The 26,193-nt window shown below is 34.6% G+C and overlaps 1 long non-coding RNA gene across 1 annotated transcript; it reads right to left on the reverse strand.

The window, feature by feature from the left end:
- Nucleotides 1–350: 350 nt before the first annotated feature.
- Nucleotides 351–25,540, reverse strand: LOC140139521 (uncharacterized). Its single transcript, XR_011857151.1, has 3 exons — nucleotides 25,506–25,540; nucleotides 1,258–1,414; nucleotides 351–443 (listed from the first exon to the last, which is right to left on the reverse strand). It is a non-coding gene; the product is annotated as an uncharacterized lncRNA (long non-coding RNA).
- Nucleotides 25,541–26,193: the final 653 nt, after the last annotated feature.

Consider the following 26,193-nt stretch of genomic DNA (forward strand, 5'->3'; position numbering starts at 1 on the left):
CAAATTTATAGTCACCATAAAAGTCAATTGTTACTATCTTACTGATTACAACTAAGCTAATACCAGTACCTAATAAACATCAAATTATCTGGATATCATTGAATAAATTTCTCCAAATTGTCTTTTGTCCCAAATCTCAAAAACATAAAATTGTCCAATTACTTCCTGTTGTCGTGATAGGGCAGTATGACTGCACACTCTTATTTGCAGTACATTGCCTTATAAAACGGGGACAGTCCCGGTTCCTACATGTAGAGCGGTCCCCAGTTGAAATGTAGGGTGTCACATTTACATCCCAGTTTGGAGGTGATTACAAATGCACCTTATAGTACCTTACCTTCATATCAGAATGTAATATTATCATATCACATGGTACTTTTTACAAGTTCTGACACAGCCTGCATTGCATGACCTCATCTGTATTGTTCCACCATTCAACATCACTGAGCAAAGAAAATGAAAATATTAATAAAATTTTAAAATATGGTCATAAAAATGATATGCAGTTGAGAGTTAAAAAAAGAAGTATACTTATAATATTTGCAAGCTTTTTAATGGCTAGCATAATTCCAAATCTAATGATCCGTACATGCTGAATTATTGTGTATTTAGGAGGTATACATATATAATAACTGGTATCATATTTAATTTGACAGATTTATTGAAAATTACAATAATAAATTCACTATGATTTATACAGGAAAGTGTAAATTTTTAATGCAAATTCAAAGCACAAAAATGGACAATTTTAATATTTTGAAAGTCAAATCAGACATTTTTCCCTCCCTGCATATATTGTTGCAACTAAACAAGTTTGCTGCGATCCACATACATGTAGACGAATCCAACAAGCCAAGTGAAGGCCAGAGTTCATTTGGTCATTCATTTATAACTGGGTTCCATCCTACGACTGGTGTTGTGACTGCCCAATTGGGTGGATAAAAGAGACTTAAAATTGCTCTTGTACATGTATTGTGTTGTAAACCTTCATCATTCTTTTGTCTACATGTAACACATGTGACGGAATGCAGTTTAAAATGCCTGCCACTGCTGCAGCATTTTACATTTCAGGGGGATGAGCCCCATCAATGTTTGCCATGGAGGTACAGAAATGCATACAATTGGATTAGTCTATGCATCTACCCGGGATCTACTACATGTATTTACATGGTCTATGATAGCATTTTTGATCTAACTTACAGAAAGAAAGAAAACAATTACGGAGCAACTTACTTTCAAACAACATAGTAAATTTACCTTTTCTACTTAGGGATTATGGTAAGAAATGAGAACATATTCACTTGATGAGACCAGGCTCTGATGTAACATGGCAACCATTGGAAAATCTAGAGGTGCAAAGTGAAGCCTTTCCAATACATTTGGCTGTGTTGTCCTGTCATGAAGCGGCCTGTACCTTTAACAACAAAAAACAAATGTACGTAAATTTTAATGCTTTATAAATTCAATATTTCCCTTTGATCGCAACACATATTAATTTTGCATAAGGCACAACCAAATAGTTTATTCATATGTTCATATACATCACTTCTTGTACTTAAATTTAAAATAAAATGGCATCTGGGACATAATGATTGACACACTGAAATATTCGCTTTTGCACATGACTGTATTGACAGATTGAAATGCAAGTTTAAGCAAACATACATTTATATGTAATAATTAAATACTTTTAAATTGTATGCCTGGGATTTTATGATTACATACATTGTACATGTAATGCCAAAGGTTCAAATTCTGTCTGACTGTGAGAGAGGGGATATAAGGGGGCAAGAGATGGAGGGGCAGGTGAGGGAGAGGGAGAGGAAAAGAGGAGAGGGAGAGTAGACAATGAAGGAGAGGGAGAGAGGAGGGAGGGGAGGGAGATGGAGAGGGAGATATAGGGAGAGAGGAGGGAGAGGGAGAGAGGAGGTAGAGGGAGATGGATAGGGAGACGAGGATGAAGGAGATGGAGGGGAGATGGAGAGGAAGAAGGAGATGGAGGGGAAATGAAGAGGGAAAGGGTGATGGAGGGAGAGAGGAAGAGGTAGAGGGGGAGAAAGAGGGAGAGGGAGAGAGTGAGAGGAAAAGAGACAGAGTGAGGGAGAGATGGAGCAGCTGAAAGAGAGGGAGGGATCAAGGGAAATGAGCAATATAATGCTTAAAATCACACAATCTTGCCATCAAATTTTAAAATTCATGCATGCACTAAATAATACAAAACTATATAGCCAGAAAATAAATTGTAACATTTTGAAGAAAAAATTGACCTCAAAACATGCACTTAGTAACACCAGGCATATGTATGTAAATACCGGCTGGAAGCTCATATACATGTATACAATTTTCATCACTTATCAATGTGGCAACGAACTCTACAGTCTACACACAATCCAAAGCTGATATCTCAGTATGGTATTTAAACAATACCTAATTAACAGGCAAGGGCAAATGATATTAAATATATAAACGATACTCACTCACACTGCAATGTAGCCTTGGCACACAGGTTATCCTAGACCATGTTAACGCGCTGTCTACTAATTACACGACTGACTGTTTATTAATTTGTGCCACATGAGCAGCAATGTTGGTTGCTAAAAATAGTCAGCCCAAATCACGGACCAAATTACTGAAAAGTCACCCAATTTTTCCTTCGTTATATGTATACTGAGAGTAAACTACCAAAAATTGTGCCGGCCAATGTTGAAAAGTCACACACTTCTTTTTATTATAAAGTGATTCCTCTATCTAAATGGGACTGAAAATCTTCCAATATTAGCCGAATTGGGTAACTAAATCATGGAATTGGCATCACTGCTATTACTATTTTATTTATGATGTATTCAAGAAAAATCTTCAAAATATGCCCAATTGGGCTACTAAGTTGTGAATTTGGTAACACTTGTAAATACTGTTTACTTCATATGTTCAATATGTGGCCCTGATTATTCAATATATTGATTAGAACAATCTCAATTTTTTCACACCACAATGAAATCTATGAATCTGTTTATAGTTATACGCACATTATTTATATTAAAAGGGCAGTTCGTGATCCACAGCCTCATACCCCCACTTTTCTCAAAAAAAGTTGAGATTTTTATACCACTGGAAACCTCTGGCTATATAGCTCGATCTACATAATGTTTATGTACCAAAAATTTCTTGCAGATTAATTTGTTTCTAGCAAAAATATTGTCAAATTTGAATTTCGTCCTGGTATACCAGAACAAAATTGATACAACAGTGGCGTATGCAGCAGTGTATAATCATGCATAACTCGGAATATCAGAATCAACTGGAATTTATAGGGAATAAGCTTTTTCGTATATATCTACTGAAAAATGTCATAAAAAGAGGATGCTATATGTAGGATCACGAAAGCCCAGCCCTTTAATTTTCAAACCAAATAATTTCTAAGAATTAGGAGGTGTTGTAAAATGTGCATAAAAATAAATTGAAATATTGATAAATATACATCAACATAAAAAGGAATTTAAAGTACATTGTATGGTAAGACAAAAATGGTTGGCACCTATTTTGACAGGGTTCCTGATTTTTTCATTTATTAATAAGATTTTTTGGATTTAAATCCAATTTTAAGCCACGATAAGGTCAAATACCCCACGATAAAGTCAAAAGAGACCAGCGGAATGCTAGATATGTGTGCAATCCTATCAGGCATTTACAAACTAGAATTATGCGGTTCGTAATTAAGGTAGGCCTATATATCTAATACTATCACAAGACCAAGTTAGAAGTTGATCGGTGATTGCGTTTAAGCTGCAGAGTGGATTTAAAATGACAACAGACAAAATATGAAAATAAACTCATTTTAATTCATAAATATGCAAACAACATGGCACAAAAGTATACAGCATGAGGCTACCATATGGTCATTTTCACGGTAAAGGGTGTAACTTTGGATTTTTAACATTTTAATCCGTAGTGTTCTAATAAAGCCACAGAATTCCATGATTTTTGGCCACATAAGTCATCTAGTTAGCAGCTACCTTGGGTAGCATAATCAGCTTTGGGAGTTACTGCGTTCAGTTTTAGCAGGCTTAAGTGTACTTAATATTGCCATTTTGAAAAACTATAAAAAACAGTAACATTTTTGTAAAACCCTGTGTTTTCTTCAGTTAGTTCATGGATAATTTTTCTTATCCTGAAAGTACAGTCATATGTTCAGTAAACACTGCCACATTAGATTTAATTGTGAACAGCCCTGTATTTTTGAGAACCGGACTTGATATTTGTCGTTTGGAGGCTTCATTTTCCGTTAACAATTGTTAACAAATTTGTGGGTGTAGCTTTGGTTCATAATTCTTGGTTATTTCTTCACTTCTTCTTGATTCATAACAGTTGTTATCTTAACTTGAAATGGGTAACAAAAATTAGTCGATTTGCAAGCTTTTAAAATTTTTATAAAATCTTGACTTCAAAGAGCCGTTTTTCCGTTAACTTTTTTGAAGCCTCCGAAACAAACTGTTCAGCAAGCTTGTGCAAATATAAATAAAAGAGCTCATCCAATCTAATTATCAAAATGTAGCAAAGTAGATCCTCAAGTCACATGTTTTTAAATCGTGGAGATATATATCACCGTTTGAAAATGGGACCCAATACAAACTTTCCGTTAACAATTGAAGCCTCCGAAACAAATGAAGCCTCCGAAACAACAATAAGATTAATTATCATCTATGCATATCTAGCCCTAACAAAAATAATTTAGCTCTTGTTCCATGTTCCGGACTAATGCCAGAGTTCATACAGAGTTTGTCCGAGCAGTATCCTCTGGAAACTCAGGTTTCCAGCAAGAGAACATAATTTCAAAAGAAAACTCAGGCATACTCAGGCATATTCACTGGAAACTCAGGCCAGAGTCCTACCTGAGCTCAGGTAAACACCAGAGCCTACCAAATGTCAATCATTAAATGCTTAACAATAAGCTCAGTAACACATGCTGTCAATCACTGGTCTCAAGTACTGTTTAATCAATAAAGGTGCTTTAACCATGGAAATAGTACATGAAACTATTTCAATGCTTTAAAACCCAGCAATGTTTATTGATGCCCTGTGCTGTGTGGTAGTGTTCATGAGGTCTTCATGGTCTTTCATGATCCAATGAGCTCTATAATAGTGATATTCTAATGATCTTCACATGTAGAGGGATAATGATCTTCAGTTGCATGCATCATTTGCATTGGCAACATTGCTGTTCAACTTGAAACACTCAGTGTTCAAAGAGTTCAGGGTATGTATTAATTTAATTCTTAATACATGGAATGTAGTAACAGATTTTTATTATAGTACATCTTCTCTGAGTAAATATATTAATCTTAATGATTTTGATGTACTTAAATGTACTTTAATCCGTAATGTGTATTGTAAAATTGTTGCATTTAAGTTTTCTTTATACTGCTATGACAATTTGTTTGAAATGAAATGAATGTAATAAAGTGATAAATATTAATTTTACTACATTCATAATATTATGAATATCAATAATACTAAATGAAAATAATATATCACGAGACACAATATTTATGAAATCATATAGGCATTTTTTTATAGATCTATATTAATTAGCAGTATTATTCATTATCAATTATTATTGTATAAAGATTGGACAGTAATTTCTGTAAGCTTAATGCCAAAAGCCATTTCCTTCGCTGTCCAACAGCCCCACAGAGAACACTGTTGGTGGGAACTAAGTCTAACAAAATCAAACAGTAAAGCTTGAAAAGTAGCTATTAATCATCATAATATTTTGCCCCCCCCTCCCCAATTTTTTTTTTCCCAATTATTTTTTATTTTTATATATTTTTCCTCCACTTTATTATTTTAGTTTTTATTTCCTATTTACATCTATCATTTTGTAATTTGTTCATGTAGTTGCCATTCATTTTCATATTTCTATTCAGCCCATTGTCTTCATTCATATCCTTGTCCCTCTTACTTTCATTCATGACATCCCACTTCCTGCCCCTATTGATATTTCCCAAGAAACACTTATGTCTTCTATTGTCTTGCTAATTTCCTTTTCCTATGCATGTTTGTGTGTTGTCTTGTCACTCTGCCTTTGATAAAGATCCTGCTAGGATCGAAAGCTCAGGCCCCTAAAACTTTGAAAAATATTAAATCACATTAGGTTTGCTCTCATGCAGCATTAAACTTGGCTTCATATACCTTTTGATATACATGTAGTGGGGTTATAAATTATTTCCAAGAAGAGAAACTTTAACATGTTTAACAAGAAAAAGATGGCAAAGGATGTTTCAGAGGGTTTTTTTATACCAGAAAGATAAGAACTTTCTTCTTAAATATCACTTTCAATAGCTAAATAGGGTTCATAGTGTCTTTTTGCTCCCCTAAGCATTATAATGTGCAGTTCATTAAATGAAATCAACGGTAGCAATGGGGAGGTATTTTATCAATACAGAAGTTGAAATTATACAGGAATAAGTTTATATGAAGGATTTTTCAAAAAAATACATAAAAAGGTTGAAGCAAAAGCACCAACTTTAAAGGCTCGTAACTTGAAAACTGAGCTATCTGAATACATATGAACTGCATCATGGGATAGAGATTTTAAAAATAAAGCTTTCTTGAAAAAAAATGAACAGAGCTTCGCTGTCTGACAGCCCCATTTAAGGAACCGTCAGTAGGAACTAAGTCCATATAGGAGGATTTTTAATACATGAAAAGATTCAAATAAAAGCACCAACTTTAAAGGCTCATAACTTGAAAACTGAGCCACCTGCGTATATTTGAAATGTACCATGGGATAGAGATTTTAAAAATAAAGCTTACTTGAAACAAATGGACAGAGCTTATTGTCTGACAGCCCCATTTAAGGAACCGTCAGTAGGAACTAAGTCCATATAAGGAGGATTTTAATACATGAAAAGGTTCAAGTAAAAGCACCAACTTTAAAGGCTCATAACTTGAAAACTGAGCCACCTGCGTATATTTGAAATGCATCATGGGATAGAGATTTTAAAAATAAAGCTTTCTTGAAAAAAAATGAACAGAGCTTCGCCGTCTGACAGCCCCATTTAAGGAACCGTCAGTAGGAACTAAGTCCATATGGAGGATTTTTATTACATGAAAATAAGGTTGAAGCAAAAGCACCAGCTTTAAAGGCTCGTAACAAAACTGAGCCATCTGAATACATATGAACTGCATCATGGGATAAGCTTTCCTGAAAAAAAAATAGACAGAGCTTCGCCGTCTGACAGCCCCATTTAAGGAACCTTCAGTAGGAACTAAGTCCATATAAGGAGGATTTTTAATACATGAAAAGGTTCAAGTAAAAGCACCAACTTTAAAGGCTCATAACTTGAAAACTGAGCCACCTGCGTATATTTGAAATGCATCATGGGATAGAGATTTTAAAAATAAAGCTTTCTTGAAAAAAATGGACAGAGCTCCGCTGTCTGACAGCCCCATTTAGGGAACCGTCAGTAGGAACTAAGTCCATATAAGGAGGATTTTTAATACATGAAAAGGTTCAAGTAAAAGCACCAACTTTAAAGGCTCATAACTGGAAAACTGAGCCACCTGCGTATATTTGAAATGCATCATGGGATAGAGATTTTAAAAATAAAGCTTTCCTGAAAAAAATGGACAGAGCTTCGCCGTCTGACAGCCCCATTTAAGGAACCGTCAGTAGGAACTAAGTCCATATAAGGAGGATTTTTAATACATGAAAATAAGGTTGAAGCAAAAGCACCAGCTTTAAAGGCTCGTAACAAAACTGAGCCATCTGAATACATATGAACTGCATCATGGGATAAGCTTTCCTGAAAAAAAAAAAATAGACAGAGCTTCGCCGTCTGACAGCCCCATTTAAGGAACCTTCAGTAGGAACTACATGTAAGTCCATATAAGGAGGATTTTTAATACATGAAAAGGTTCAAGTAAAAGCACCAACTTTAAAGGCTCATAACTTGAAAACTGAGCCACCTGCGTATATTTGAAATGCATCATGGGATAGAGATTTTAAAAATAAAGCTTTCTTGAAAAAAATGGACAGAGCTTCGCTGTCTGACAGCCCCATTTAGGGAACCGTCAGTAGGAACTAAGTCCATATAAGGAGGATTTTTAATACATGAAAAGGTTCAAGTAAAAGCACCAACTTTAAAGGCTCATAACTTGAAAACTGAGCCACCTGCGTACATTTGAACTGCATCATGGGATAGAGACTTTTAAAATAAAGCTTTCCTGAAAAAAATGGGCAGAGCTTCGCCGTCTGACAGCCCCATTTAAGGAACCGTCATCATGGTCATTATGGTAAGAAGGTCCATATGGAGGATTTTACAAAGAAATGCCATCTAAGGACCTGTCAGTGTTTAAGGAACTGTCACTTTAAAGTGCATGAAATGTGTGAAAAGTGAAAGCGTCAACTTTAACATGTTTAAAGGTTCATAACTTGACAACTGAGCTGCTTATAATTATATGAACTGTGTCATGAGATAGAGCTTTTTTAAAATAAAGCTTTCTTGAAAAAAAGAACAGCCGTCCAGCAACTACATTTAAGGATCTGTGACCTTTGACCATTGCATATGACGTCAGACAATGATTAGTATAAGATTTTCATATGACCAAAGTTTGCTTCCATTTAGCATGTTTAGACTTTACATAAATTGATATTAGGCCTATACGACATATGTAAGCATTTCATATGCTTCCATTTAGACTTAACGTAACTTGATATATACAGCAGCAGTCCAACATCATCTCAAACGTCGTCGTTAATTAATGCACATTACATACTTCTTAGGGTAATATTCATTGAGGAAAGATGAGATGAGTTTTTTTTAAACGCAAACCACAACACGATCAGCATGCTGGCGGTCCGATAATGGGCCAAAATTAATCAATTTTGGGCATGGAAACATGTTCTCAATAAAGATTCAAGATTTTGACCATAGGCATGTTAAATTAGTACCATTATTTAGACGGGTCATCCAGCCGGGGCTCTTAGGAATTTTTATTTTAAAATTGGGACTATGAATCCAGAAAGAGTCAGGGGACAAAACGACGTGCAGGATTTTACTATAGTTTTTCTGCGACCGTTGACTTAAACTTATATTAAAACGATATTTATTGACTTTAAAGTCAGTTAAACATGTTAGCTTATATATGTTAAAGGGTTAAACAAAAATATTAATTGAGCGTGCGTGCGAAAAAGTCGGGTGAAAATTTTGCTGTAAAGGTTTAAAGAATCAAAAGTGGTGGAAAATGTGCTCACATCTCTTGACTTATACCCGAGGCCTATACCTATACTGCCCCAAATTTAAAAATAAGTCGAATTTTACAAAACTGAGCTCCCTTCCCTTCCCACTCTGACCGAGGCTCTTTCTCAAACTTCTCGATCGGAACCATGCCACTGCAGCTCCGTCATACTCCGGCATGCTCCGGCAGTCCTCCGTCAAGAAACAAAAGATTCCACCCACAGAGAGCCCAAATTAACGGAGTCTCTCAACCATTGTGCGTATTCCTATGGTGGCTTATTTGACAGAGCTCCGTTAATAACGGAGCAAGAACAAAAGAATACGCCCAGTGAGCTCCGGCATGTAGCCCAAATCTGACGGAGTATCTCTGTAAATATGACCAACAACATAGTATAATAGTTGGAGCCTAAACATGCTAAATAAGTATACTCATACTGATTGTGTTGAAATGCAAAAATCCAGAGAAAAGGAGTATATAGGCCTATTATATCTAGAAAAAAAAAAAAAAAAGAAGATTATTTCTGTACTCGAAACGTTTTAAAGTATTTTTCAGACCCGCGGTCTTAGACTTGAATGACAAAAGCTTACAATCCACGTTTAAAAAGATTACAATTTGTACAAATTTAAGGACTTGCATAATTCTAAAGTGATCGTATTTTTTTAAAACCTAGTTTTGTCACCTTTAAAAATATAACTTTCTAATTTATAGGTTATTCATGGTATGGGAGATGATAGCAAAGGCCAACACTTTTTCTCTCTCTCTTTTATTTTATTTTATTTTTGTCTTGATTTTGACTTTTCCGTCTACCTGACCAAACAATTAATTAAAAATACCACGGTCTTTTAACAATGTTTAACAGAACTGTAGGCTGTAATATTGAGACCGAGACTCAGTGAAAGTATAGTATAACTTATACTATAGAACGCTGAACAAAACGTTTCTGGTTTGTTTCCCAGGGTTTATTTATCGATCGTATAATTATAGGCTTATATAGCAGTCAAAGCCAATACATACTTAAGGTCAAGTGATAAGCATGAAAAGGTTGAAGTAAAAACACCAACTTCAGTTTTCAGACTCATAACAATGATTAGTAGGGGTATACTATAAGATTTCTATAATGATGACTCAAGTTTGCTTCCATTTAGACTTAAAATAACTTGATATTAGGCCTATACGGCAGCAGTACAGCATCATCTCAAACATCCATCATTAATACATGTTACACGCTACTAACCTAATTCATTGAGGAAAAAAGAGATGAGTTTTGACCGTGACACAAAACCGTTGACACGATCAGTGTTGGTCCCATAATAAACTCCGATGGAAACAGGCTCAATAAAGTCAAGATTTGACGACCACATGCATGATAAATGAGTACCATTATCTAGTCGAGTCATCCAGCCAGGGTTCTGAGGGATTTTTAATTTAAAATTGCAAATAGGCCTACATGAGTCCAGAAAGAGTCACCATCTTTTGGTTAAGTTCCGACCGTAAATGTACGAACTGTTATTGCATAAAACCTGAGACTAGTAACTAAGGGCGAATGGGGCATAAACGACTGTCGACTTCAAATTTTCGGTTATTTTAGCTCCTAATATATATATATAGGCCTACCATATATAGGACAACTTTTACTGCCCCAGATTTGAAAAATTTTCCCCCTTTTACTTGCCCCCTTCCCACTCAGGAACCATGCCACTGATACTCCGGCATGCTCCGGCAGTCCTCCGTCAAGAAACAAAAGATTCCACCCACAGAGAGCCCAAATTAACGGAGTCTCTCAACCATTATGTGTATTCCTATGGTGGCTTATTTGACAGAGCTCCGTCAATAACGGAGCAAGAACAAAAGAATACGCCCAGTGAGCTCTGGCATGTAGCCCAAATCTGACGGAGTATCTCTGCAAACATGACCAACAACAGAGTATAATGCCTAAACATTCTAAATGCATGGGGGTATACTCTGTTTGTGTTGAAATAAATGCAAAGATCCAGATGTGCCTATCATGTAGGCCCCTCTTGTGGAAAACAGTATATTTCTGGACTCGAAAAATCTTTAATGACAAAATCTTGTAATTCAAGCTAAAACCCCAGGTTAAACCTTTAGAAAATATTATAATTTTAAATGTAAATTTAAGGACTTGCATAATAAAGGGATCATGGACATTTTATTAAAGTCTTACAGTTTTATCATCTTTAAATTTATCTAGGGAATTGCAAAATGTACATGTACTAGCAAAATAGGCTTACGCTAAAAGTTGATATGGATATCATTACAAGTCTCTTTGTGTTTGTTTTTTTCTGTCCTTTATTTTTATGTTTCCTTCTTCCTGAACAAACAATTATTCAACAGTCCCGAAGGCTATTATTTCACCGTATTTAGTACGGTAAAACATGAAAAAAATACGGTAGCACGGTCACCCAAAAAAAAAACCCCGGAATTCCAGAATTTTGACCAAAATAATAAATGTTGTGTCTTAAAAAGATAAACAGCTGCAAGATTAGACTACCGCCTGAATTACTGATATCATTTGACCACTTTCTTGGTCTGATAAAGTGGTTGCCTACATCGTTTTTCTCTCGACTTTCGATGACGCATGCACATTAAAAAATATTATTTAATAGGCCTACACGGTGCTTTCCGAAATAATTTTCTTCTGACTTGTAGATTTTTCATGCGCATTAATATTATTCACCTAATGCTAGTATATGTTATGTCTTCTGAAGGTATTTAGCATGTTTAGTTAACTGTTTAGCTCTATTGGTGCAAAAGAATAAGCATTAAGATGGTTTCCGACCTCCTTTTACTTCCGACTTTCGCACCATGCAGCGCATGCACATTAAATAGAAATACGGTATTTAATATGCCTACAAGATGGTTTCCGCAATAATTTTCTTCTGACTAAGTTGCAGATTTTTCATGCACATTAATATTTTTTTTAACCGCCTAATGCTATGTCTTCTGAAGGTATTTAGTTTTACTCTTGGTGCAAATAAGCATACAAGAAAATTTCCGACCTCCTTTTACTTCCGACTTTCGCACCATGCATGCACATTAAAGAAATATTTAAAAGGTCTAAAATATGGTTTCGAAATAATCTTTCCTGACTTGCAGATTTTTTAATGCACATTAATATTTTTTTATTAACCACCTAATGCTATGTCTTCTGAAGGTATTTAGTTAACTATCCTACAAGAAGGTTTCCGGCCTACTTTTACTTCCGACTTTCGCACCATGCATGCACATTAAAGAAGGAGGTATTTAGTTCACTATTTAGGTCTGCAAAAGAACAAGTCTGCAAGATGCTTTCCGACTTTGTTTTCTCAATGGTGCACCAGTGGCACATTAATATTTGTAATATTTGTAATATTTTTCTTAAACCATGCTTAGACTCTCTACTATATAGGCCTACCCAGTACAGTCTTCTAATTGACATTGACATTAACCTGTTTAATTTTTTTGGAATACATGAACAAAACCCGATGTTAGGCCTACCAATTGATACTATAATGATGATGATGATGATGATGATCAATGATTTTCTGAACTTGGAAAGTTTTAACAAAGCATGCTTCTATACATCAGAAGTAACAAAACCAAATGTTTCCAGAAATATATCAGTTTGTTTCCTCTACATACTTTATCCAATTTTGTGAGGTCAAAGGTCACATACAAGGTCAAAGGTCGACTGAGGTCACCAAATCTTTTAATAATTAATTTTTAACTGTGCATCACATATCTGAAAATCAGATTGATCAGTCATGTGATTAAGGAAATATGACGACTTTAAGATGGCGCTTTCCATGCAAAGTATAGCAAAGTAGCACTTTCAATGAGTGATAACTTGTAAAGGAAGCATCTTTCTGTATTGATTTATTACTTAGATGGAATGTTTCTTTTATTGCCAAATTTGATTGCAAATTCATAAGGCGAGCCCCTGAACCCCGCCGTTACGTGCTCGGTCGCACAAGTGCTCCTTCGCAATTATGTGTTCCACTTTGGAGTTGGCAGGTACATATTTGAAAAATACGGGTTTAGGGTGCAAAATACGGAATTTTGTTCTTAGAGTATGGAAATCTGGATTTCAAAGTTGGCGGCATGTCTGCTGATGGGTGTGTGCAGTACTCCCTCAAAAGAATGAAAATCCTAACAAATTCCCAATTTTTATGCTGGATGATTGTGTAATTATGTAAGGGATGATAGCTGTACTATTACTTTAATATATTTCGGGTTACTTGATCAACTTTAATCAATATTTACTTCAAAGCAGAATTTACAAAGAAAAATAATCTGACCCATTTGCTTGAACTGAAAATGACAAAAAAATAACTGAAAAAAAGGAAGGAAGTGTAGAATTAAAATTAAGCTTCTAAAAACTTGACTCAAGTTCAGACACAACACAGAGGACAGAATTATAGTTTTTGACTTATGCTCAAAACATTTCAATTATGATCAATCATTCATTTTAAGGTTATTAATTATTTTAAACTGTTGTGATTTGGTAGTTCACAGCATCTTCTACGAATGGTAGTGAGCTTTGGCAAAAACTGCATTGCTCAATTCATAGCGAGTGTGTAGAAGAATTAAAATATCACAGATATATTTTTATAGGTACTGCGGTTCTTGAGTTACGTTGTAAAGAGGGCTGAAACAACAACACTTTTGTAAAACGTACATAACTCATCATTAACAACAATAAATTAAGCAAGTTTGCAAAGTATACGATTTGTAGAATGAACTTTTGCAAAACATCAAGGTGTTATTTTTCAATAATATATTGATCTAGATAATGAAAATCGATTTTTAGGTTGCTTCGACCAACAATACCTTGTCTACCCTTAACAAGTAAATTTAATATCAATAATAATAAAAATAATAATATTGGAAAATGCCACATATATTTCAATATTGTTTTCTTGAAATTTTATTCTAAGTGTCAATAGGGTCATTTGGTATATTGTGAAACCAATTGCACACACCCATCCGGTACACATACACACATTTTTTATTCTGGATGATTGCGTAAGTATGTAAGGGACGACAGCTCTACTATCACTTTATTATATTTCGGGTTAGTTGATCAACTTTAATCAATATTTACTTCAAAGCAGAATTTACAACAAAAAATAATCTGGCCTATTTGCTTGAACTGAAATTGAAAATAAAAAACAAAATATATAGGCCTTTATGATATCAGTCCAACATCCATCAACATGCAGACACCAAGTGCATACATGTACAAAATTGGTCCAATATAATTGATTATTGCATAAGTTTAAAAAGCAAACTTAAGTGGTCACCTTTGTATTTTGTGCCACACCATGTCTAATTACTTGACCCATGCAAACCCATTGCAATATACCTGTAGGAAATTTGTATTCAAGTTGTGAGTGAGGTTTAAAGCAATATGCAGACTCGAGTATTAGACTTACAATATTGTATGTAACATATCAATTTTCGTCATCAAACATTCGTTAGAACTTAAACATTACTGGAAATAGAATGGCAATAGATTAAATACCGTAGATATGTTACATACAATATTGTATGTCTAATAAAAAAGTCCGCATTCTCCTTTTTGATATTATATAATGTTACAACAGTTTGTATTTCCAAAATTATGTTTCTGAATTGAATTTATGTTTTACCTAATTTTCAAATTACTCTCACACTTGCTTTTTCATATTATATGTTTTGTGAGATTTTAGTAGATATGCATTACTAACTTTCTATGCTAGTGACCTAAGCAAGCATTTTCATGAATTTCATGAGTGGGCATGCAGGCATGAAAATAACAACACACAAAAATATATTTTCTATATAAAGATGCATTATCCTGATATAATAAATATGATTTTCAGGTATACTAAATTAGTAGTACAAATGTTTCTCATCCGGGTTTCTGAAAAAAAAGGAGGAAAGGCTTTTTATTTTTTTTTTTTTTTTTTTATCAAAAGATGGGTGTAAATACCCACATTTGGCTTTGAATTTAGCATAAATGGGAGGGACAGGAAACATGTTAATATTTTACTCGGTCTTATGTACTATTGCATGTAATAATTAAGCTGATAAATTGGAAGACAAGCTTATAAATGATAGGCCTGTGTTAACCACAACTACTCAAGCACATGTATGTTGAGTGTGGACATGAAACAGCATGATCTATCAGGAACCGTATTCTACTGTCCCTGTCTGTATGACTTAATAAATGAAAGCCTATTTAGTAACCCATGATACATGTATAGCTTGTCTTCAATGGATTGTGGCTCTTTAGTTTTTGTCCAGTAAGGAAACCTAACAATATATATCTAATAAATAAAAAATAAAATGAAAAAAAAATTCATCGGGATAGTATGCCAAGTCAGGACAAAAAGGTCCAAAATTTTATTCTTGAAATAGGTAAGGCAAAAAAAAAAAAGGTTTGTCTCAAATCTCACAAGTTGTTTGAAAACAAATGCGAAATGCGATTTTTTTTCTAAATTCCCGACTTGGTATTTTTATGGTATTTTGAGAAAAAAAATCTGATTTTCGCCAAATTTTTTCCGGAAAAATTTTGGAAAAAAAAAATCTGCAATTTTCAAATTCAAATGCATGCGATTTTACAAATCGCCCATGAGCTTTGAGACAAACCTTTTTATTAACTAATTAAATAACAGCTTGAAATAATAAAACTGTCAACTTAAAACAGGTAAAAAATATCAACTGTAGAAAACAAGTAATAAATATCAACATGAAAGGTAAAAATTAAAATTGAAACAGTTAAAAATATCAAATTGAAGTAGGTAAAAATATCAACTTGGAACTGTCAAAAAATATCAACTTAAAACAGTTACAACTTGAATGATACAGGCAGACAGGAAAGTCAACTTTCCTGATATAGAAACACTAAATGGAGATACATAGTGGTTCATAGGTAATCAATAAGTGCCTATTGTGGAACAAGAAAAGTATAAAGTGGGTGGAGAAGTGGGAGGAGGAAGTTGGCCATGTATTGTATAGAGGACAATGGATGATGTATAACTGTTGACAGTTATGTCACTGAGTTTCTCTGGAATACTCCAGCAAGTTCCTGAGATGCCTGAGTTTCTTTTGTAATACTGATCCAAGTTCCTGAGTTTTTTCTCTGTACTGTCTCCGGACAAACTCTGTAACCCATTGTTCTTTACTCTGGACAGAGCTCTGGACAGAGTTTACAGAGTTACCTGAGGTTAATATTTTTACTAGGGGCTAGCTAAATTGGTGTGTTTCATACTGATATCTGCATTGTAATTATTTCTTGATATGTGCAGAATGTCATAAATTAAAAAAAATTTTGACATTATGGTTAATGTTTGAAAAATATACTGATACCCAAAAAGCCTGTTTAGGAGGCTTCACATGCAAAAAACACCATACTTAACAAATGGGTGAAAAAATTAACATGTGATAAATCTACAATATCTGCCGCATAGAATCATTGATTCAATACACACAAGAAAATAACAGCTTAGATGATCCCAACACTGTTGTTTTCAAAAAACTACTTCTGCAATGTTTAACAATTGTTAACATGAAGCCTCGAAACAAAAAAAAATGACTTGCTGTGATAATTTAATTTTTGTCACAACTGAAATTCAATACTAAGAAGCAAAGCATGAAAATTGGTAATTGTGATATTTTTTTACCTATTTTTTTATGTCAACTTGTAGTAGTTAGCCAAATATTTTACTTTTATGATCACCTGTGTTGTTAACTGAAACCTCCAAAACACAAATCGCTTGAATTGCCTATTCTAAAAAATAACTCCAATTTCTGTGAAACTTGGCTGGGAGGTTCCTTTCATCAAGTAGTATTTGTATATGAAGTTAGACATTCAAATTATTTTAGGAACCCAATTAAAACTTAAAAAATATGTTTAAGGTTTGAAAATTTCCATTGTAAATGACACTTGATGTTAAAAATTTTCAAAACTGCAATTACAAACATAGCAAAACATGGTATAAAATTTAACTTATATCTGTTGACTTACTTTGGAATGGGATTTCACATGTATTCCAGCTTTCATGTCATAATTTTCTGAGGTTAATGTAAAATACATTTTTTCTTAGATTTTAACCAAAATGTTATGGAAATGTCAAATTTTTTATTAGAAAGCAAAAGGTTTAAGCCTTGAAACATTATTTTACTGGAATTTAAGTTGCTTCTATGCATGATTTCAGTAAACAGAAACATATTTAAGTGGTTTGAAATTTTGACCCTAAAAATCAAAAGTTACACCTTTACTGTGAAAATGACCATATACTATCACCGTACCAAGTTTAATATAAAATTGGATGGTTTGAACCCAATACACAAATTTATTGGTCGAGCTATGAGTTTTAAAATATTGGACGAGACAAAGTCGAGTCCAATATTTTTAAACTCATAGTGCAATAAATTTTGTATTGAGTGAAAAAACCCATCCAATTTTATCATTATTATGTTTTCAGAATCTTTTCTTGGTCAAAAACATGCTGGTAGGCCTACCCTTTAGCAAATTGAAAATATCCTGGGTGGGCGCTTATTGGGGCATGGACACTTATTGGAATGAATATGGTACATATTTCTGGAATATGAAGGTCTTTACATCATGACTACAGCAGTTTGGCTTCAGGAATATATATTTTCAAGGCTAAAAGAACACCAACAGACTGGTAGTTTCTTCAGAAATTTGAATTATTGCCAATTAATTAATTCTGTGTAACACTCCTGACATTGCCTATTTGGTCATTTTCACGGTAAAGGGTGTAACTTTGGATTTTTAACATTTTGATCCGTAGTTTTCTAATAAAGCCACAGAATTCCATGATTTTTGGCCACATAAGTCATCTAGTTAGCAGCTACCTTGGGTAGCATAATCATCTTCGGGAGTTACTGCGTTCAGTTTTAGCAGGCTTAAATGTACCTAATATTGCCATTTTGAAAACTGTAAAAAACAGTAACATTTTTGTAAAACCCTGTGTTTTCTTCAGTTAGTTCATGGATAATTTTTCTTATCCTGAAAGTACGGTCATATGTTCAGTAAACACTGCCACATTAGATTTAATTGTGAACAGCCCTGTATTTTTGAGAACCGGACTTCGAGATTTGTTGTTTCGGAGGCTTCATTTTCCGTTAACAATTGTTAACAAACTTTGTGGGTATAGCTTTGGTTCATAATTCTTGGTTATTTCTTCACTTCTTCTTGATTCATAACAGTTGATATCTTAACTTGAAATGGGTAACAAAAATTAGTTGATTTGCAAGCTTTTAAAATTTTTATAAAATCTTGACTTCAAAGAGCCGATTTTCCGTTAACTTTTTGAAGCCTCCGAAACAAACTGTTCAGCAAGCTTGGGCAAATATAAATAAAAGAGCTCATCCAATCTATTTATCAAAATGTAGCAAAGTAGATCCTCAAGTCACTTGTTTTTAAATCATGGAGATATATATCACCGTTTGAAAATGGGACCCAATACAAACTTTCCGTTAACAATTGAAGCCTCCGAAACAAATGAAGCCTCCGAAACAACAGTAAACTTAATTATCATCTATGCATATCTAAATTGGTATGTTCCATATTGATATCTGCATTGTAATTGTTGCATGATATGTGCAGAATGTCATAAATTAAAAAAAAATTGATATTATGGTTAATGCTTGAAAAATATACTGATATCCAAGAAAGCCCGTTTCGGAGGCTTCACATGCAAATAACACCATACTTAACAAATGGGTGAAAAAATTATCATGTTATAAATCTGCCATATCTGCCGCATAGAATCATTGATTCAATACACACAAGAAAATAACAGCTTAGATGATCCCAACAGAAAAAAAAAAAAAAAACTACTTCTGCCATGTTTAACCATTGTAAACATGAAGCCTCCGAAACAAAAAAAATGACTTGCTGTGATAATTTAATTTTTGTCACAACTGAAATTCAATACTTAGAAGCAAAGCATGAAAATTGGTAATTGTGATATTTTTTACCTATTTTTTCATGTCAACTTGTAGTAGTTAGCCAAATATTTTACTTTTATGATCACCTGTGTTGTTAACTGAAGCCTCCGAAACACAAATCGCTTGAATTGCCAATTCTAAAAAATAACTCCAATTTCTGTGAAACTTGGCTGGGAGGTTCCTTTCATCAAGTAGTATTTGTACATGAAGTTAGACATTTAAATTATTTTAGGAACCCAAAAAAAAAAAAAAAAATATGTTTAAGGTTGGGAAATTTCCATTGCAAATGACCCTTGATGTTAAAAATTTTCAAAATTGCAATTACAAACATAGCAAAACATGGTGTAAAATTTAACTTATATCTGTTGACTTACTTTGGAATGGGATTTCACATGTATTCCAGCTTTCATGTCATAATTTTCTGAGCTTATGTAAAATACATTTTTCTTAGATTTAAACCAAAATGTTATGGAAATGTCAATTTTTTTATCAGAAATCAAAAGGTTTAAGCCTTGAAACACTATTTTACTGGAATTTAAGTTGCTTCTATGCATGATTACAGTAAACAGAAACATATTTAAGTGGTTTGAAATTTTCACCCTAAAAATCAAAAGTTACACCCTTTACTGTGAAAATGACCATTTATGTACATACATTTTTTGTAGCTGTAGCAAACATGTTCAAGCAATAGCAAATATTTTTCTTGTTTTTGAGTTCCTATCACAATGCATTAATAAAATAAAAAGTAATGTATGAATATTGCCACCTTGGTGTATGAAAAAAATCAAGTTGAATTCTGATGTAACACTCCTGACGAGACAGGAATTCTCTTTTCAACCCGCTCTAAAATGAAAACGGTTTTGATATCATGCAAGTTTTATTTTTCCAAGTTTGGCCCAAATGTTGTTTTTACTAAAAACAGACTGAAATAGATTATTAGTGTCATCATAACCTTACAATGCTACACAATCTGGCGACGAGTGATTTTTGGAATATATTTTATTTTTCGCACCATATAGTCTTCACATGTTCATAAGTAGACTATTAAGAGACTAAAGAATTTGGTACTTTAAAATAATAGCAGACATTTCACAAAATGCCATGAATACCCATGCAAAACTTTTTAACTTGTATATTTTTTTTACAGTGCATGATTAAAATACAAGTACCTCTTTTATTGTCATGCTAACATGTACATTGTAACACTGCTGTGTGGAAGAAAATTGGGCATATTATTTTTTACATGACAAAGCTCTACTATGACACTACTAATTGCTGTGGTTCAGAGTCTATCATAACACACTTTTTGAAACATGAATTTCTTTGCTGTTCTTTTTCATTTGCACAGCAGGCATCGACAACCAAACAGTGCCATTATTTTTTACTTTACCCATATTCCTTCATCAATTCACCATGACTGTACTCACAAAAAACATCATTTTGTGTCAATTTTTCTCGAGTGATCGTCAGACATCACACAGTCCCCATTGTAATTAGGTGATCAACACGTGTAGTGCTGGGCTCACATGTTCAAGAACCGGAAGGGTATCACCATCAGTTTGCAATGACAAGTCAACCTTTGCAAATCGGGAGATGGATTGATTTGCCCAGCACTGGATTTTCTCAAATCTTTAATCAGCGACGCAGTTGACAGGACTCGTCAAAACAACTTTGATCAAGCAAGGACTCATAATAATGGTCGGAATTTGTACTTCAGCGCTTGTGTTTCCGGTTAAAAGTAAGCAGATATACTCTAAGATACATAAATGTTTAATAGCCATGTCAAGCTAAGGCCCTTTACAATTGATTCTTAGTTTCCTGTTTCCCGCCTGCGTCCAAAGTAGAGAATTGCAAAATATTTAATTATTTTATTTTGATTTTTTCTTTTAAAATAACTTTAAATGACTCCAATTTGCTACTTTCTGACTTTGATCATATCAACTATAATGATGAATAAACAAAGAACATAACTGTACCATTACTTATGTATAAAATCAAACATAGTTGTAAAGTAAAAATGCTTGTCCCTTGTCGAAACGGGTTGATGTACATGTATGTAGGTTGCGACCACTTGTTTTAAAATAAAGAAAATAAAAGATAATTAATAATTAATAATTAAAAGTCGCCTCATCCCTTGTTTTCAACCATGAAACAGGAAACTAAGAATTAATTGTGAAGGGCCTAAATTGTAGCCAAATTGGACAATCTAAAAAATTGTTTTAATGGTCGCATGTCATAAATTGGTCATCTTTTGTGTAACATAATGTTTTATGATAAAAATATCACCAATTTTGATTCACTTCAACACAACTTTTAATGAATACATTTTAGACCATTAAAAGTATACATTTCTGGAAAGCTTATATTACAAGGATGCCAAATCAACAAAGTATAATATCATAATACAGGGTGGGTAAGAAATATACAGGGTGGAACATCAACAAAATTAACATCTTTCGTGTCATGGTAAACCCCATATTTTCTTTTTCTGAAAGCTATGTAGCTCAAAATAAATATGGATTCAGAAAGACATTGCATGGGCCCTTCCAACAAATTAGGAAGAAAGAGTTTGGTATCCCTTGCGTTAAACATACAGGGTGGTCAAAAATTGCAAAATAATTTTACAATTTGTATGACATTATCAATCAAAACTTTTTTCCTCCATTTCTGGCACTAAAACTAATAGCATAATAGAATTCCTCATCAAATTTCCTTAAAAATATGTGTACTTTTGAATAAGCAGGGTGACTCGGGCAAGAGATAGGCCATTTAGAAATGTCGGAGAATTACGTGCACACTTTGTACAGTAACATATAGGGAAAACTGTCTTAATTAGCATTTAATTAGGCAATTAATTAGTTACATCTTTTGTTACAGTTGATCTACTATGAGGTAGATTAACAATTCAGGATGATATGTGCAATTTGGTGTCCATGCTAGTTGTACTTTTTAAGATACAAACGTTTGAAGTTTGCCATATTTTCACAATTTTGTGTACAACCCTATGGGGCTCACCCGCCATATGGAAAAGTTTTCCTATGAAAGTCTCTTTAAATAAATTATACTTGACTCCAGTGTGTGCACGCTGTGTGTACAGAGGCGTTCAAGGTCAATGCACAATGCATACATTACCACACAACACACTATGCAGGGCTGTACGGAAGAGGGCATGGTTTTTCCTACGGTACGACGGCATTTTGTAACCAATCAGATTCCTTTTTAGAGAGTAATCTGCCAAAGTATTTCTAGGAAATACCGTTTGAGCCAAGTCAATCAGACTTTCTATTATCAAGTGAGGGCCGTCTATAGCACGCTACTTTAATGACACGGGGTGCATGTCAGTGTATTTCGCCGTAAATCGAGTGAGATTTTGGGATTACATTGCGGTGTTTAGTGCTCCTGTACGACGAGGTCTTTCATCAGATTTCCTTGAAAATCGGGGAAAGTAAAGTTTAATATTTTTTTTTTTGATTTGATTTGTTCGGGTTTTGACAACCCTGGATAACCCAAGAAAGCCTCTATTGAAGCTTATTTCCATTGGGGTCCATTTGAACACTGGGACGGGTTGGGAACAGTCAGGGGTTAACACCCTACTCTTTTCGAAACTGGCTGCGAGATACATGTACAGGTATGGCTCTCTGTACACGGGACCGACGGCTTAACGTCCCCTCCGAAGGACGGAGTACTTTCATGGTTCATTTACCCAATTCTAAATGAACCATGGGGAGAGCGGAAGTCTGAAATTTAATCTACAGAAGTTGCCAATTAATTTCAGACTTTTTTTTCCAAGTCAATATCCCAGCAAATCGCCACCGCTGAATCGAACCGGGACCTCATGCACTAAAGGCAAGTACCTAACCATTGCGCCACGCTCTCCACGAATATATATTTATATACTTTAAACAATTAAGAGTGAGCACAAAAAATAAAAGACTTTCCCTTTATAATAATTGAAGTTGAAAGTGAAAAAAGACAATTTTCTCTAAATTGCTTAACTGTGGGATCCCTTTTATTTGAGCAAAAGAGACTACTTTTCCATATATGCCGGCTCACCCGCCCCAGCTCCTCCATTGACACATCTTACATATTGAAGTATAAATCTCAAAGTAGTTGTCCAATTGACTTGGGGTTTTTTGTATTTGACAAAGAACATAACTATCTACAAAATGACACCAAACATTCTAAAATAGGTATCATATTTTTAGAATAAACTAAACTTGAAGTGGGAAGAAAGCATTTTCATGTTACGGCTCCTCCATTTATGGGTGACCTATTTGTGACATGCGACCTAATGCGTTTTAAAACTGAAGACGATATGTGACATGATCAAGGGGAATGAGTCACATGTCGGCCCTGGTCGAAAGTGAGTTTTACACGTTTCTAAAGAGAACATAAAGCTTTCAGAAACTGAAAATCTTATGTTGATACGACTTTTCGAAGTTACGTCAATTTATCAATCGCTGAAAGCAATATAAAACAAAAGAATTTTAACACTTTCTTTACCAATATCTCAAAATCAATATTATGGTAGCGACATCCAACTCCCTGCTTGATCGTGTCACATATGATGACTGAACGTGTTATACTAGCACCCTCTATCTTCTATTCACACAGTAACTATCGTGTCGTCGTGGATAGTAGATTATATTTCTCGATCAACGAATGCGTACCGGTCACTATCATGACTATTGTGTCCAAATTCGGGTTCTCGAGTATACATGTACATTGTACGTTCATAATGTTACTGGAACTCAACATCCTTAAAGGAGGATTTCGTGATCATAGCATCCTCTTTTTATGACATTTTTCAGTACATATCCACGAAAAAAGCATATTCCCAAAATTTCAGTTGATTCCGATTTTATGCTTTGCGAGTTATGCATGATTATGTGTATTACACTGCTCCATAGACAATGACCGGTGGGTTCAGTCTTCACTGACGATGTGTACGCATGATGGTTCCAATTAGGGGTACTTTTCAAGAAATGTCCGCGGAATTTTCGAGGACAAAATGGTTTGCGATTGTCCAAATTAGGGGTGTTTTGGAGCAAAATTGTCCTTGAAATGAAAAATAGGGTGTATTTCTAGGACATTTGTCCACGTTTTACCACTACAGTTTTCGTTTGTTTTATTTTTTCTGCCCGGTTTTTTAGTAGTTCCACACAAAAATTGATGTCCATAAAAATTGTCCTCATTTCCCCGTGACATAGGGGGGGAAAATTCAAAAGCATCCTTGAAATGATAAAAATAGGGGTATTTATTTTGGAAAAATGTCCTCGATTCCTCGTGATAAGGGGGTGAAATGAAAATGCGTCCTCAAAATGATAAAAATAGGGGAGGTATTTGGGGGCAAATTTTCCTTGATTTCACGCAAAATAGGGGGTAAAATTGTTGCAAATGTCCTCGATTCCCCGTGAAATAGGGGTCATTTTCAAATCCTGGAACGGTCATATGTCCTACCTTTAAATACAAACTGAACGTACCGGGAGACAATGCGTTGTAATTTCGTTCTGGTGCACCAGAACGAAATTCAAATTTCACGATATCTTTGCAAAACGAATTAATCTGCAAGAAATATTTTGTACATATACATTATGTAGCCAGAGGTTTCCAGTGATATAAAAATCTCAACTTTTTTTGAGAAAAGTGGGGGGATGAGGCTGTGGATCACGAAATGCCCCTTTAACAATCCGACACCATCATGATATGAGTATCATAATGACCATAACACATCAACAATGAACTTGAAGTTGAATGATGACAAAAAGACAATGCTGAGTTCAGTTCATGAGTTTGTATTTAATTTTAAAACTTAAGCTTATTAATTACCGGGCAACTCGGACTCATCGACCAGAGAGCATTGCATAATGATCAGTGCCGTACTATTACGCTGACTTTCGTATTCGGCGAGGAGGACGATTTCGACCTCCTGGTTTGTTTACAAACAGAGAGGTAGACAAAAAACCGTTCCGCTTGTCCAAACACTCAAGTATCAGAAGGATGGTCCACAATAGCATGATTCACGTAACCTGAATAGGGATTAAAAAGCTGTCAAGTAGAGCCATGTGCTTCTATTGTCCAATTTGCCATCAAGATTTCATATGGAAACAGTTCAGACCCAGTACACGATCATGTCAGAAATTAATATTTTGTTCTGGGTCTGATTATTCGGACTACATAATGATAAAGTCTAAAATTTACTGACACGTTACCACATTATTAATACCTTATGGCAAGCCCGCCTGGTATTTACCGTATTTAGCAGGAATCTTTTATCAATTTCACAAGATTTTATTTAAGCTTACCCTCGATCAACACCCATCAACGTTCAGTTCGCTCGCATTAGCCTATCTCCGTCAGGCCCTATCGCGGCGGCGTCCTACTTTACCCACAATCCTGTTCGTTTTTACCCATAATCCTGTTCGGCCGCGAATAGGGCCTGACAAAACTTGTGTGTTAAAAAGTTTAGCACTTTCTGGCAGGATTCCTGCCATTTGAGCGTGCGCAGTAGTGTCCTGTTTTGTCATAAATATCAGCGGTACAGGTTTATTGTGCCGGGATCGTGTCATCACACACGTGAAGTTGTTTACATAAACTGTGTCGTTGGTGATCGTAATTTAACCATTTAATCATGTATTTCATGATTATTTTGGAGGAATCGCTACATTTATTTGTTCAGAATAGCTTCATCATCAGTAAAAGGGCATGCAGAACCCCGGTGCAGAACCGGCCGGGTAAGGGCTTGTGTTTTCAGACACAGACATGATCATGTAGGCCCGGGCATGTAGGCCGAATGCAAGTTTTCATCTACCGTCAACTTAGTCAGGTATTAATTATGGATGATTATCCGAGAAATATCTTTGTCAAACGACCTGCATAGTTATGCATTGTATGCATGCCTGATCTGCAAGAAAGCTTATGCACAAGCATGCAATATTATCGGGTTTCTGATGCCTGCCCTGGCCCTGAGAATACTGACTGCTGAGACTGATC

This window comes from Amphiura filiformis, chromosome 18, assembly GCF_039555335.1.
Source record: "Amphiura filiformis chromosome 18, Afil_fr2py, whole genome shotgun sequence".
NCBI classification, from domain to species: domain Eukaryota; kingdom Metazoa; phylum Echinodermata; class Ophiuroidea; order Amphilepidida; family Amphiuridae; genus Amphiura; species Amphiura filiformis.